The sequence below is a fragment of the Lissotriton vulgaris genome, chromosome 2_1 (genome assembly GCF_964263255.1).
Source record: "Lissotriton vulgaris chromosome 2_1, aLisVul1.2, whole genome shotgun sequence".
Lineage (NCBI taxonomy): Eukaryota > Metazoa > Chordata > Amphibia > Caudata > Salamandridae > Lissotriton > Lissotriton vulgaris.
Window position 1 is genome coordinate 51,048,318 of NC_141687.1, and position 15,229 is coordinate 51,063,546.

The window sequence follows — 15,229 nt, forward strand, 5'->3', positions numbered from 1 at the left end:
GATTTCCAGACCTTCTGTTGCCTAATTGCTCTTTCTATGGTCCCTTCAAACTATGGGCCAGATGCATCAAAGGGGTTTGCCCATTCTGTGTCTATGGGAAAATGTGTTGATGCGTATGGCCCTATCTCCTCTCAGCAGTTGATGCTATTTCTGATCTGCCTCATTTGCTCCCAGCAGTCCCTGCTCTCTCTCTCCTGCCTCCTCTTCTCCCAGCAGTCCCTGCTCTCTCTCCTGCCTCCTCTACTCCCAGCAGTCCCTGCTCTCTCTCTCTCTCTCCTGCCTCCTCTTCTCCCAGCAGTCCCTGCTCTCTCTCTCCTGCCTCCTCTGCTCCCAGCAGTCCCTGCTCTCTCTCTCACTCCTGCCTCCTCTGCTCCCAGCAGTCCCTGCTCTCTCTCCTGCCTCCTCTGCTCCCAGCAGGCCATGCTCTCTCTCTCTTCCCTCCTCTGCTCCCAGCAGTCCATCCTCTCCCTCTCTCTCTCTCCTGCCTCCTCTACTCCCAGCAGTCCCTGCTCTCTCTCTCTTCCCTCCTCTGCTCCCAGCAGTCCATCCTCTCCCTCTCTCTCTCCTGCCTCCTCTGCTCCCAGAAGTCCCTGCTCTCTCTCTCTCTCTCTTCCCTCCTATGCTCCCAGCAGTCCCTGTTCTCTCTCTCCTTCCTGCCTCCTCTGCTCCCAGCAATCCCTGCTCTCTCTCTCTTCCCTCCTCTGCTCCCAGCAGTCCATCCTCTCCCTCTCTCTCTCCTGCCTCCTCTGCTCCCAGAAGTCCCTGCTCTCTCTCTCTTCCCTCCTCTGCTCTCAGCAGTCCATCCTCTCCCTCTCTCTCTCCTGCCTCCTCTGCTCCCAGTATTCCCTGCTCTCTCTCTCTCTTCCCTCCTATGCTCCCAGCAGTCCCTGTTCTCTCTCTCCCTCCTGCCTCCTCTGCTCCCAGCAGTCCCTGCTCTCTCTCTCTTCCCTCCTCTGCTCCCAGCAGTCCATCCTCTCCCTCTCTCTCTCCTGCCTCCTCTGCTCCCAGCAGTCCCTGCTCTCTCTCTTCTGCCTCCTCTGCTCCCAGCAGTCCCTCCTCTCTCTCTCTGTCTCTCTCTCCTGCCTCCTTTGCTCCCAGCAGTCCCTCTTCTCTATCTCTTCTGCCTTCTCTGCCCCAGCAGTCCCTCCTCTCTCTCTCTGTTTCTCTCTTCTGCCTTCTCTGCCCCCAGCAGTCCATCCTCTCTCTCTCTGTCTCTCTCTCCTGCCTCCTCTGCTCCCAGCAGTCCCTTCTCTCTCTCTCTCTCTCTCTCTCTCTCTCCTTCCTCATCTGCTCCCAGCAGTCCCTGCTCTCTCTCTCTCTATATCTCTCTCTCTCTCTCTCTCTCTTTCTCTCCTGCCCCCTCTGCTCCCAGCAGTCCTTTCTCTCTCTCTCTCTCCTTCCTCCTCTGCTTCCACCTTTCCCTCCTCTCTCACCCTCCTGCCTCCTCTGTACCCAACAGTCCCTTCTCTCTCTCTCCTGCCTTTTCTGCTATCTCTTCCCAGCTGTCTGTCTGGTGTTCCTCTGCCTCCTCACAGCAGTTCATGCTCTCCTTATCTGCTCATTTCCTCTTAGTAGTTCCAGCATCACTACTTAGTACTTGCAGTGCATCACTTCCCACTTTTGAAGTGTTCTGCCTCTTTCACTCCACAGTTGCTCTCTCCCTGCCGTGCTCCACTCTCTTCCTAGCGACTCCTGTTGGTTGGAGTCCGCATTGCTGCTCACTGCATCTGCCCCTGCATCTGTCTGCATTACCTGCATTCATGGCTGCTCTCCTCACACCTCCCAGCTGTCTCCCACCTGTTATTACCTCCTTGTCAGTCTTCCAGTCCCATTCCTAAAAATGAGCAGCTCGTCTGCTCTGCAGAAACCTGTTACCTAGCAGAGGTCAAACACTTCCCCCAAAATGGCGCTGCCTACCCTGTATGCATAAAGGGGGAAGTGCATCACCACGACCGCCTGTTCTTTTATTTTCTATGATGCAGTCCGGATTGCCTAGTGAGGTCAGGTAAGTTGTTTTGATTCTTACTTGTTCCTTTGTGGCCTGCTTTAGCAGTCACGCTTCTTTCTATGGCCTGCCAGCCCTGCTCAGCGGGTGTTGGTCTTCTCTGTAGACAGCTGCACTAATGCCTGTTTTTGGCCCCAGCTGTTCCTACCTGTTTTCATGTGGTGCCCGCCCAACTGGGCTGCTTTTCTGCTTGCAGGCGCCTCCTGCTTGTCGGTGCCTCAAGGAAGAGGCTGCGGGCCACGGGACTTAGTTTTTTTAGAAACTGGTCTGATGCAGGAAGCGCCCGCATGAATGATTGCAGTCATGGAGCCTGCTGCTTCTAGCTCAGTGAGGGTTCACAGAGTGGATGCACTGCGCCTTCTTATCAATGAGGCTTTGGAGGCTGTATTTGGGCACAGAAAGCTGATAGTCCTCCTGCTAAAGTTCCTTGCCCAGCTACCATGGCTGCTATTGTTGATCCAGATGAAGAGGATGCCAGGAGGGGTCGTTTTGTTCAGGGAGTTGAGCTCTCTGGATTGTTTGCCCATGTCAGGGATAATCTGGGTTTTCCTTCACATCTGATGGTTGGGTTGGAGGATGGTTTTTTCCCCAGTATCCCCTGCCTGATCCTGACTCATGACTATTGCACGGTGCTGTCCACCAGGTGCTGGCCCATGAATGGCGAGACATTGATAAGTCTGATTTTCCGTGCTTTTTGGGTAAACGTTACACTTTATAGGAGGTTTCAGAGGAGTTCCCGCAGTCTGTCACTGTGGATAATTTTATGGCTGGCCTTTCTTCCCAGGGAATGGTTCTTTCAGATGACACCCTTCCTTCAGACCCCGTCGACAAGAAGGTGGAGGGTGCTGTGAAAAGGTCTTACACCGCCTCCAATTTTTCAGTTAGAGCTAGGGCCTATACCAATTATATGTTTCACTCCCTATTGAAGGATTTCCAGGTTCCGGCTCTTCAGTTGAGTGAAGGGGATACTTCCTCTTTGTTGGTTGGCTCTGATGGAGTTTCAGGTTTGCTACCTGTCTGACATCTCCTTCAATAACTTGTGTGCGGCTGCTGCAGCATCAGGGGCTTCCATTGCTGCTTGTTGCTGTATCTCAATGTTGATTTGGAAGGCGGAGGTCTCACAGAAGTCTGTCCTTCTCAAGTTGCCGTTCGAAAGGTTCCAAAGTGTTTGGCTCCAGCTGGAGAAATTGGTCAAGCAGTCGGCGAAGAATCGAAAGCTGGTGGCCCCGTGTTTGATCTGAAGGTGGTGAATCTACACATTCCTCATCCTAATTTCTAGATAGTGACTTTGCTGTTGATCCTTCAGCTGGTGCAACATTGGTGCTTCCTCGTCTCCCTCGACCTGATGGACGCCTACCTGCATGTTCCCATCCATCCAGGGGATCAGCAGTTTCTGCTCTTTGTGGTGGGCTCCCAGCACTTCCCCTTCATGGTGCTTCCTCTTGGACTTTCATTGGTTCCAAGGGTTTTTACGAAGCTCTTGACCCCCCTGGTGGGTATTCTCCATTCAAGGGGCATTCAGGTTTTTCCTTACCTTGATGATTTGCTGATTGTTTCTCCTTCTGTCTCTCAGGCAACAGAGGATGTTCATCAGGTCTGTCGTCTGCTGGATTATTTTAAGTTCCTCAGGAAGCCCTCCCTTCGGCCCTCCCAGTTTCTCAAATTCCTTGGCCCCTCTTCCGGATGGTTCTGAGGATGTTTTTTCTGTCTCTAGAGAGACAACTGAATTTGTTTCAGCATCTCTTTTAGGTACTGTCCCCATCTCAGTTATCGGCCTGGCTCTGGCTGCAGAGTCAGAGGGGGGTGGCCTCTACACTGCATGTCCTCTCCCGGGCCTGTCTCCATTTGTATCCCCTCTTGCATCACATTCTGCGCCACTGGGATCTTGCTTCTCAGGCCTACGAGGCTGTCATTCCTGTGTCTCTGGAGATTTAGATTTCCCTCCTGTGGTGGTTGTCCCCTCACAATCTCTCTTGGTGTTTCGATCTCCTTCCTCCTCCTTCAATCGTGGTCTTTCTGACCCATGCCAGTGCCACGGGGTGGGTTGCAGTTCTGGGGGATTCCTAGGCCCAGGTCCAGTGGTCCCATTTTGAGGCTCTCCAGTCCTTCAAATTGGCTGGAATTGATGGCAGTTTGGCGGGCCCTTCTTTGGTTTGCTCCCCTCTTTCAGGATCGGGCTGTTTGCGTTCAGACCGACAACCAGATCGTTCGTGCCTATGTCAACTTGCAGGCGGGGATGCACAGCTCTCTGTTTCTCCTTTACCAGAAGAGTGGCTTGTGGGCAAAGAGGAATCTCCTTTCTCTCTTAGCATTCGATTTTTTGTATTGGGAAAATGGGTCTGCAGAATCTTTGAATGTTCTCTTCATCAGTTACCATGTTACTGTCTCCTCTTCTTTTGCAGTAATTCTCTCCAGGTTCTGCCTTACCTGGCTGGATCGGTTTGCGTCAGTGTAGAAAGCCCTTCTGCATTTTTGCAGCCTGGTTCCCTTGCGTTTGGCCTGGGCGATCAATGCTTTCTCTGCCCAAAGGTCTCAGGGGTTCCTGTTCGCCTTACCTCCTTTCCCTTGATTCCCAGGCTCCTCCAGAAGATTTGGCCTGATCGGGTGGAGGTTCTTCTGGTAGTTCAGAGTGGTCCTGAAGGCCCTGGTTTCCCCTTCTTCTGGATATTGCAGTTTTCCCTGTACCCCTCTCTGCTGCTTGCTCCTCTTCTCAGTGTCTCCTCTCTCCTTCACCTCCGGCTAGGGGCCTGGCACTTGAGAGGTTGAGTTTGTTGGATCATGGTTGTTCGCTTGAGGTAGCTCGGAGCATCCAGTTGTCTCGCAGGCCTTCGACCCTGAAATCTTATGGTCGGTGTGGGAAGCTGGCTCACTTATGTAAGTGTAGCACCCTGTACAAATCCAGACCACACTTATTGTGATTTTAGTGGTCTTAGACAACCTTAGAAAGCTCTCTAAGTGGTCGCTGTGGAGAGCAGCTTTCAGGCTTAGTCCAGAAAGAGTGTAAAGCAGCTTGTTTTACCAGTACTTAATCTTATGGTATAGGTTAAGTGAAAAAAGAATCACACAGTGTAGTTATAAAAATAGGTATTTTTATCATAAACACTCTCTAACACAATTGTACTATCTCCTACCGGGAGATAGAAACACAATACACACAATACTTAGGAAATATAGCACGGAAGTAGCACAAATACACAGTGGGATCCAGGGGAGACCAAACCATATATTAAAATAGCTGAATGTAAACCATAACTCAATTTAAGAATGGACCCAGAAGACATAGAAGTGTTGGGGACCCAAGGAACCACCCAAGGTAAGTACCCAGGAACCTCATGGAGGCCGTGTGCAGAGCGTGAATACAACCGCATGATCAACACAAGTCAACAGGTAAGTCGCAGTTGCCATTTTAAAGAAAAGGACTCTTCTCAGTGGACCCTGATGACACCCCGTTTAAGATGTACGGTTGGAGAGACACCCCACCCGTGCTTACCCCAGGAACCAGGATATCTACACCAGGGAACCTGGGTGCATAAGTGTCAAGTGAAGTCGGAAACCGCCGTAGACCACAATGGAGGACTTCAGGAAAGATGCCACTGGAGAAGAAGAGGAGGGAGTTCAGTGGAATCCAAAGGTAGATTTTGATGAGAGATACCTGAAAGCAGACGGGACCAGGAGGCACGGAAGACGAATGCCTATTGATCTCGGAGATGCAGAAGAGGTTGACGGTATCCTTCAAGTTGCAGCTGTACGGACCAGGCAACGCTGTGGAAGACCAGGAGCCATTAACAAGCTGTCCCATGTCGGATGACGAGGGCCAAGGGGTCAGTGTCCGGCAGAGGCACCAAAAAGCCTTGGCAGCAGCAAACAACATAGTTGATGTAAAAGGTGCTGTGTCGGGACCAGCAAGACCCAAGTAACTCACCACGACCAGGTAAGTCAGAGCAGGTCCGAGCAGGCAGAGGAGCCCACTGGAGCCAAAGAAGACCCTCAAGAGGACCCACGAGCCGAAGGCACAGGAGTCGCAAGAGGACCTCAACCAGCTCACCAAAGAAGATGGCCCACATTGAGGGCAAAGATCTTGGCTGCAGGACTTGCTTGAAGTTGGAGCTTCTTGGAGCATGAAGATCTCTGAAGTAGAGAGTCAACAGGCCTTGGCAATGGCAAGTCGATGCGGCTCACAGGGTTTCTGTTCCAGCGGTTCGGACGAGGGATACTGGCCTCAAACTCAGTATGAAGACAGTGCAAGCAGACCTCGAGGGAGTTGCAGAACCACCAACTGTGTTTCTGAGCTTTTAGGAGTCTGTGGGAGCCCAGGATCAGCACACCGGTCACCTGCATTTCAGTGGCTGCAGATTCAGGGGAGTGAGTCTTTCACTCCAAGGGAGATTCCTTTGGGTGTATTGGATGCCCACAGGCCTGGTGAAGAACTTGTATGTCGTACTGACAGAGCCGTAGCAGAAGGCCAGCAGGACAACGAGACCAGGAGCAGCAGGAATCTTCCCCGGGGCAGTCTCGGTTCCCAAAGCAAAGTCTAGCGAATTCCAGAGTATCCAAATGGTCGAAGTTGAAGTGGTGTGTGATCTGAATCTTTTCTCACAACTAATCTAGGGGTCCACCCACAGGTAATCCCTTAAGTACCCTTAGGAAAGGGTTGGGACGAATCAGGGGTCCCTGCCAGAGGTGGGGCTGGACAGCGGGGAGGATACTCCCATGTCCATTTTCCAGTTTCACGCCAGAGCGGGCAAGCACCCCCACCCTGCCCCATACACTAAATCCTCATTGGGAGGTGGTCACACCTTCCTGTGACAGGATACCTATTGTTCTGCCTTTCCCTGCTCGAGCTTGGCTCAGCAGCAGGAGGGCAGAAACTTGTCTCTGGCTGGCAGCAGCCCTAGCTTTCTGTTCAGTTCTGGAAGACTGGTACCGGGATCACTGAAGGCCTCCCGGAGGAGCTTTATAGTGCATGGAATCATACCTCTCACACTGTTTACGGTGTGGGAGGTATGATTACAACATGTTTAATACCAAGCATGACAGGGTTCATTACAGCCAATTTAGAGATGGCCATTGCGTAATGACGCATGGCCACAGTTTATATATCATAATGGCTGTTGCACTTACAACAGAGAAGCATGGGTGCTCTGCTCATGCAGGGGCACCCTCACATTTAGGACCCAGCATCCTGCCTTCAGGATTGAAAGGCCTGCCCTAGGGGTGACTTATAGGTTTTAAGTGTAGTGACCTCAGATATAGGGAAACCTTTATTTATCGTAAATGGTGCTAGCACCAACTCCCATAGGCTGCAATGGCAGGCCGGTAGCCACAATTTGAGTGATCTCTCATGGGTTGCATAATACATGCTACGGCATGTGGGAGAGTCCTGCTGTACCTATGCCCTGGGTACCTTAATTCCATATACTAGGGGCTTACAAGGGTACACCAGTGGCCAAGCTGGAGTGTACCTAAGTACTCACCATGTCCAATTTAGGGAAGAAGCACAGAGACTGGTGTCCTGATTAGCAGGATCCCACTCTGACTAGTCATGAAAACACAATGACATACGCAAATAGTGGGGGTGACCATGGAAGCAGATCCTACTTTCCCACAGTCTGCTGGGTGTTGGCACACACCGAAACCTCCAACGGCTACTGAAGAAACCTCTAGCTCTCCACATCCTCAGGCTGTCGTTCTCCTATTGTCCTGATGAAGACCCCCTCCAGATGCAAATAATTCTGCACTAACGTCTAGGGTTGAAACGTCGACGTTACTTTTCTTAATCCGTCCATCTTAAGCCACAACACGAAATAAGAAAATAATATGATTGTTGTGACCTAAATTTTTCAAATATGGACTGATGAAATTCTATGTTTTTCTATAATTATTAATACGTCATCTTCACTTATTCATGTATAGCATGACCATCACCTGTCACTATTAGTCACTAAATATTTCACTCTGTATGTGATTGTTTGCTTTTATTGTCCCTGACAGCCACTGTTCATAAATTGATGTATACATGTAAAATTTCCATAATGAGAAGAACTTTTCAAAATTGAAAATTGTTGTGTGTGTCCTTACGCACCATACCGCAAATGCGGACTGAGTGAAGTATATAAAGAAGTATTATATTCACAATATAGCAAAGAAATTGACACATATCCGACAGAACCAATTGTTCTTATTTAACATTGATACCCAGGTTCTGAGGGTCACTGGGACACCCCATTATCTCTAGTGTTTATACAAGAACTGAGCATGACTAAAAACAGGTTTGTGGTTAGAATTTGGAGGAAAATAAGGACTTACAAAAGAATGTACACCAGTGCAGTGTACGACCATGAAGCTCCATTTCGGTATGGAATAAAACAATAGCGCTCAATGTCAGATTCCAAGAGGGCTCATTCCATGGCAGGCTTTTAATGATAACTAGTTACAGTGTAAAAACAGTATTTAGATTCACTGTATGAAAAGTGAACTTATTTGGATTACCCGAAAATCCGGCATAGAACTGGGCCATTGTGAGCCCTCGTTGGGCAACCCTTCTTTACAGGTAGAATACGTCAAAAAAAGGCAGGAAACCTAATCGGCCTATAACAGTCATTTACGCCAAAGCTTCAGAAACCAGCCAAGTCAGACTGTGCGTTCTGTGGGATATCTCCCCTAATGTCTCCTCTTTACACCCTTCCATATCTAAGTCTGTATGAGGTCATCGTCTCATGCTTGTGCTGCTGGTCATTTTAGTTCTCCTTTTGTTCACAATATGTGTGTAAGAAAGGAATATGTGGGAGGAAGTAGCAGGGACTCCGCACTGGAGATGGAGCTGGGCACCAGGGACCATTTGAAATTAAATAAAACGCCAGCCTGTAACCTAAACATGCTATGCAAACTGGAGAAAACATGAGTGGACGTCCATGCGGTCTCATGACACTGCGTAGGAAAGGACAGGGAGCCTCATACAACACACTGTTGAAGAAAGGACAGGCAGCCTCATACAACATACTGTGGAAGAAAGGACAGGGAGCCTCATACAACACACTGCTGAAGAAAGGGAGCCTCATACAACACTTGGCGGAAGAAAGGACAGGGAGCCTCATACAACACACTGCTGAGGAAAGGGAGCCTCATAGACACTAGGCGGAAGAAAGGACAGGGAGCCTCATACAACACACTGTTGAAGAAAGGACAGGCAGCCTCATACAACATACTGTGGAAGAAAGGACAGGGAGCCTCATACAACACACTGCTGAAGAAAGGGAGCCTCATACAACACTTGGCGGAAGAAAGGACAGGGAGCCTCATACAACACACTGCTGAGGAAAGGGAGCCTCATAGACACTAGGCGGAAGAAAGGACAGGGAGCCTCATACAACACACTGTTGAAGAAAGGACAGGCAGCCTCATACAACATACTGTAGAAGAAAGGACAGGGAGCCTCATACAACACACTGCTGAGGAAAGGGAGCCTCATACAACACTAGGCGGAAGAAAGGACAGGGAGCCTCATACAACACATCACAGAATAAAGGACAGGGAGCCTCATACAACAAACTGCAGAAGAAAGGACTAGGAATATCATACAACAGACTGCTAAAGAATGGACAGGGAGCCTCATACAACACACTGTTGAATAAAGGACAGGGAGCCTCATACAACACACTACCCATGAAAGCACAGAGAGCCTCATACAACACACTGTTGAAGAAAGGACAGGCAGCCTCATACAACATACTGTGGAAGAAAGGACAGGGAGCCTCATACAACACACTGTGGAAGAAAGGACAGGGAGCGTCATTCAACACACTGTGGAAGAAAGGACAGGGAGCCTCATACAACACACTGCGGAAGAAAGGACAGGGAGCCTCATTCAACACACTGTGGAAGAAAGGACAGGGAGCCTCATACAACACACTGCGGAAGAAAGGACAGGGAGCCTCATACAACACACTGCTGAGGAAAGGGAGCCTCATACAACACTAGGCGGAAGAAAGGACAGGGAGCCTCATACAACACACTGCTGAGGAAAGGGAGCCTCATACAACACTAGGCGGAAGAAAGGGCAGGGAGCCTCTTACAAAACATCACAGAATAAAGGACAGGGAGCCTCATACAACAAACTGCAGAAGAAAGGACTAGGAATATCATACAACAGACTGCTAAAGAATGGACAGGGAGCCTCATACAACACACTGTTGAATAAAGGACAGGGAGCCTCATACAACACACTACCCATGAAAGCACAGAGAGCCTCATACAACACACTGTTGAAGAAAGGACAGGCAGCCTCATACAACATACTGTGGAAGAAAGGACAGGGAGCCTCATACAGCACACTGTGGAAGAAAGGACAGGGAGCGTCATTCAACACACTGTGGAAGAAAGGACAGGGAGCCTCATACAACACACTGCGGAAGAAAGGACAGGGAGCCTCATTCAACACACTGTGGAAGAAAGGACAGGGAGCCTCATACAACACACTGCGGAAGAAAGGACAGGGAGCCTCATACAACACACTGCGGAAGAAAGAACAGGGAGCCTCATTCAACACACTGCAGAAGAAAGGACAGGGAGCCTCATACAACACACTGCTCAGGAAAGGACAGGGAGCCTCATTTAACACACTGCTGAAGAAAGGACAGGGAGCCTCATACAACACACTGCGGAAAAAAGGACAGGGAGCACCATACAACACACTGCAGAAGAACGGACAGGGGGCCTCATACAACACACTGCTGAGGAAAGGACAGGGAGCCTCGTACAACACACTGCAGAAGAAAGGACAGGGAGCCTCATACAACACACTACAGAGGAAAGGACAGGGAGCATCATACAACGCACTCACGAGGAAAAGATAAGGAGCCTCATACAACACACTGCGGAAGAAAGGACAGGGAGCACCATACGACACACTGCGCAAGAAAGGACAGGGAACCTCGTACAACGCACTGCTGAGGAAAAGACAGGGAGCACCATACAACACACTGCTGAAGAAAAGAAAATTTAACCTTTTATTAAGAACACTGTAATGTGCCCTTTACGCTTGTGCATATTTTGGTAGCTTGGATGAGAAAGATGCATTGTTAGGGAGCAATGACTAGATGTATGAACAATGGTAATAGCGATTACCAAATAGTTACTTTTTTGTGAATCGCTATTCGGTAATCGCTATTACTAATGTGCAAAGGGGATATTTAGCCCCTATTATTTAATAGTGTTTTGTAGTGGGTCACAAATAGACCTACCTCATGAATATTACTGAGGTAGTTCGCAATTTGTGATCCAGTACTATTCGCTACCATCACTAGAATGGTGGCCTGCTGTGGTCAGCAGAACGTCAAGTCTGATTGCTTTTGAATAAAGCAATCTTTCTTTTTTCAACACATCCCGTTTTCCTTAAAGAAAAACAGGATGTGTTTAAAAGAAATAAATTAAACATTATGCTTAATTTTGATTAAGAGTAGGACCTGTCTTCTTAGCTAACAAAAGTTTTTTCAACCATTCTCAAAGGGGAAGTGGTTTCTTGGGGACCCCTTCCCATTTGTGAATGTGCTATCAGTAACTCTGAGTTGGTGGTAAAGTGTGAATGTTTTGTGACTACATTTTGGTCGCATATTTTTGTACATATACTAATGCAAATCGGTATTTGGAAGGGATGCCCTAAACACGCCCTTTCCAAATACTGATTCACAAACCCAAATTGTGATTCAGTAACAGGTTGCTGAATCGCAAAAAACTCTTTTGTAGCACGCAGGTGTGGACGACGTCACAGGAGCACAGCATCGCGCGCGACTCAGGCTGACGTCACCGACTCCTTATTAGACCTACGTCGGCGTGATGACATCAGTTCCCTTTTTTCCGCGTTGTCGACGCTAACGGTTTCTTGGGATCTCTTGTGTTACAGATAGTAACTTTGTTGCTATTTGTTTGTTTCTCTATCTTTTTCAAGCTGTTGTTCTTCGCCGAAGATGTCGTCGAAGAAGACAGGCTTTAAGCAGTGCGGATCGTGTGCCAGGATGATGTCTATAACCGATCCTCATAGTGATTGCTTGTGGTGTCTGGGCTCGGACCACGATGTCGGAGGCTGTCAATCCTGTTCCAAAATGAACCCGAAGGCTCTGCGTGAACAAGAGGCTAAACGTCTTCTGGCCAAGTTAAAGGGAAAGGATGCCAAGAGGTCTTCGAGGTCAAGAGCCAGACGCTCGAGGTCGAGGTCCCGATCGGAGTCAGCGTCGAAATCGTCTTCAGGTCATGCATCGGGTTCCTCGAAGAAAAAACATAAGAGGAAGAAGCATAGCTCGAGGCATCATTCCGGCAATGAGTCGGATACGAAGAAGAGGTCTTCATCTCATAAGCATCATGAAGACTTTTTGTCTCCATCACCATCTCGTGACCCTGAAGGTGAAGCCTCGCCCTTTCAGTCCCGAGGGCCATCTCCGGATCCGGAACCGAATCCGTCTCTGGATCCGTGTCAGTCTTCTGAGCATGAGGAAGAAGACGTTGAGAATCCTCAGGCTTCGGCGACTCCGGTGCATCATCCAGAGGAACAGGAGGGTCATGAAGATACGATTCCAGTGTAGCCTCCTCTGGAGCAGCCAGTGGGTTCGTACCCTCCGTTTCCTGGTCCTGGACAGGACCCCTCGCATTTCCTTAACGCTATGTATGGCATATATGCAAGAGCAATGTACCCCACTGGTGCACCGGCTGGTCTCATGGGTCCATTGTCGTACAACTTGGGTGTCCCTGAAGCTTATGCTCCGGCGCCTTTCCTGCCTTTTATGCCAACGCCATATCAGCCTTGGCTTGGTTCGGCGCCGCCGAGGTCATCGACTCCGCACACGGCTTCGCCGGCTCCGGAGCGACCTCGAGATCGGAAACGAGATTCGACGCCGATTCCAGCTTCCCATCCTCAGGCTGTTCCAGCTCCTCACTCGACGCCGGCCCCGGCTCCATCGGTGTCGTTACCGGATCCGACGACTTCGGTTCGGTTGGAGTGGTCGAGGCGTAAAGCTCAGCGTCTCATGGAAGAGAAGGAATATGAGGATCCAGAAGTAGAGGAGGCGAACTTCAGGATCAGGAAGATTATTTTGAGGATCTGCATAGTGCAAGTGGTTTGGAATTTTCGCCTGAATGGGGGTTGCCTGCAGTTTCTGATGCAACCGCTAAAGATGTGGCTACTTACCACGTTGTTATTTAAAAGCTGCAGATCTGTTGAACTTAACTTTGCCTTCGGTAGAGTTTAAATCTAACATCCTTACTGAGGTTCTACATTCGCCTTCATCTGTTGTTGAGCCGACTCTTCCGTACACTGAGGCTCTTACTGAGCCAATAATGGAAGTTTGGAAAAAGCCTCTGACTGCTCCTGCGGTGTCTAGAACAGTAGTGAGACGTTATAGGGTGGCACCTGGTGACCCTGAGTTCTTGACATCCCATCCTTCGCCAGAGAGTCTGGTTGTTCAGGCGGCTTGTTTAAAGAGGTCGGCTGGTGCATTTCTCCAGGTTCCAGGGGATAAGGACTCAAAGAGGTTGGATCAGAATGCAAAGAAGGTGTTCTCATCAAGTAGCATGGCCCTAAAATCGACAAATGCTACTTGTCTGCTGGGCAGATATGTACATGCTTTGATGGACACGGTTAAGCAGTTATCATCTAAGCTTCCGGAGGAGGATAGAAAGAACTTCAATTAGGTGGTTTCTGACACTCAGGCTGCGGCTCGCCAGGTGATTCAGAGTGGCATGGATACGGCGGACTCTGTGGCTAGGATAATGGGTTCTTCAGTCGCCACTAGAAGGGCCGCTTGGTTAAAATCGTCTGAATTCTCAGCTGATGTCCAGGCTGCTCTTTTGGATTTGCCTTTTGATGGCACTGGCCTTTTTGGGAAAAAGGCCGACGCTGCCTTAGATAGGTTCAAAGATAGCAGGGTGACTGCAAGATAATTGGGCTTACAGATTAGAGGCTCTTCCACCAAGAAATTCAGGGGTTTTGGGAGGTCCACTTTTCGTGCCTATAAGCAGAGCCAACAGCAGCAACAGCAACAGAATCCTTTGTACAAGTCCTATAGAGGTAGACAAAGGGGTCGTACCCATGGTCGTCAAGCCTCCTCCTCCTCAACAACCTCCTCTAATACCCACCCCCCACTTACAACAGCAAAGCAGCCCTAGATCCACCATTCTGGATCATGCGGGTCCTGTAGGGGGTCGGCTTACCTATTTTCTACGAGATTGGGAATCGGTTACATCAGAACTTTGGGTTCTCAATCTCGTAGAGAATGGGTATGCTCTTCCCTTTCGGGAATTTCCTCCCAATTACCCTCCTTGCCAAGGTTATTGTTGGGAGGACCACCCGCTTCTCTTGCAGGAAGAAGTCCTGGCACTTTTCAGAAAGGGTGCGATAGAGGTGGTTCCGGAGCAGGAAAGGGGTCAGGGATGCTACTCCCGGTATTTCCTGATCCCCAAGGAGGATGGCAGACTTTGTCCAATTCTGGACCTCAGGGTTTTGAACCTCTATCTCAAAAAGGAGAGGTTAAAGATGCTCACTCTTGCGCAGGTTCTTCAGGCGCTGATGAAAGAAGACTGGATGGTGTCGATCGACTTGCAGGATGCGTATTTTCACATTCCGATCCTGAAGTCGCACAGGAAGTATCTCCGTTTTACGGTGGGATCGCAGCATTACCAGTTTGCTGTCCTTCCGTTTGGACTTACTACTGCGCCTCGAGTCTGCACCAAGGTGATGGCTGTGGTGGCAGCGCATCTCAGAAGGTCGGGGATTCCAGTGTTCCCATATCTGGACGTCTGGCTGATCAAAGCAGAGTCGCCGGAGTAGGTGCTCCATCATTTGCAAGAGACAACTCAGTTGTTGCACAGGTTGGGTTTTTCGATAAATGTCCCCAAATCTCACCTGGTGCCCTCCCAGCGCAACCTGTTCATAGGTGCGGTACTGGACACTACTGTGTGTCGTTCATTCCCTCCTCCTTAAAGGATTCGCGACATACAGGAAATGATACCTGTATTTCACTATGGAGCGGTTGTTCCAGTCCTGAAGGTCCTTCGTCTGCTCGGTCTGATGGCTTCTTGCATTCTGTTGGTCAACCATGCGCGCTGGCACATGAGGGCACTCCAGTGGTGCCTCCGCAGGCAGTGGTATCAGCACAACGGAGATCTCAGGGAGTCAGTGAGGATCTCCAGAGATACTGCGGTGGATCTGTCCTGGTGGGGCGGGGAAGGCAATCTATC

General features: G+C 49.6%; 1 protein-coding gene across 1 annotated transcript in view; it reads left to right on the forward strand.

Annotated features, from left to right (window-relative positions):
* CFAP65 (cilia and flagella associated protein 65) overlaps positions 1 to 15,229 on the forward strand; it is a 464,473-nt gene that overhangs the window by 179,200 nt on the left and 270,044 nt on the right. The gene's annotated exons all lie outside the window — the stretch shown is intronic.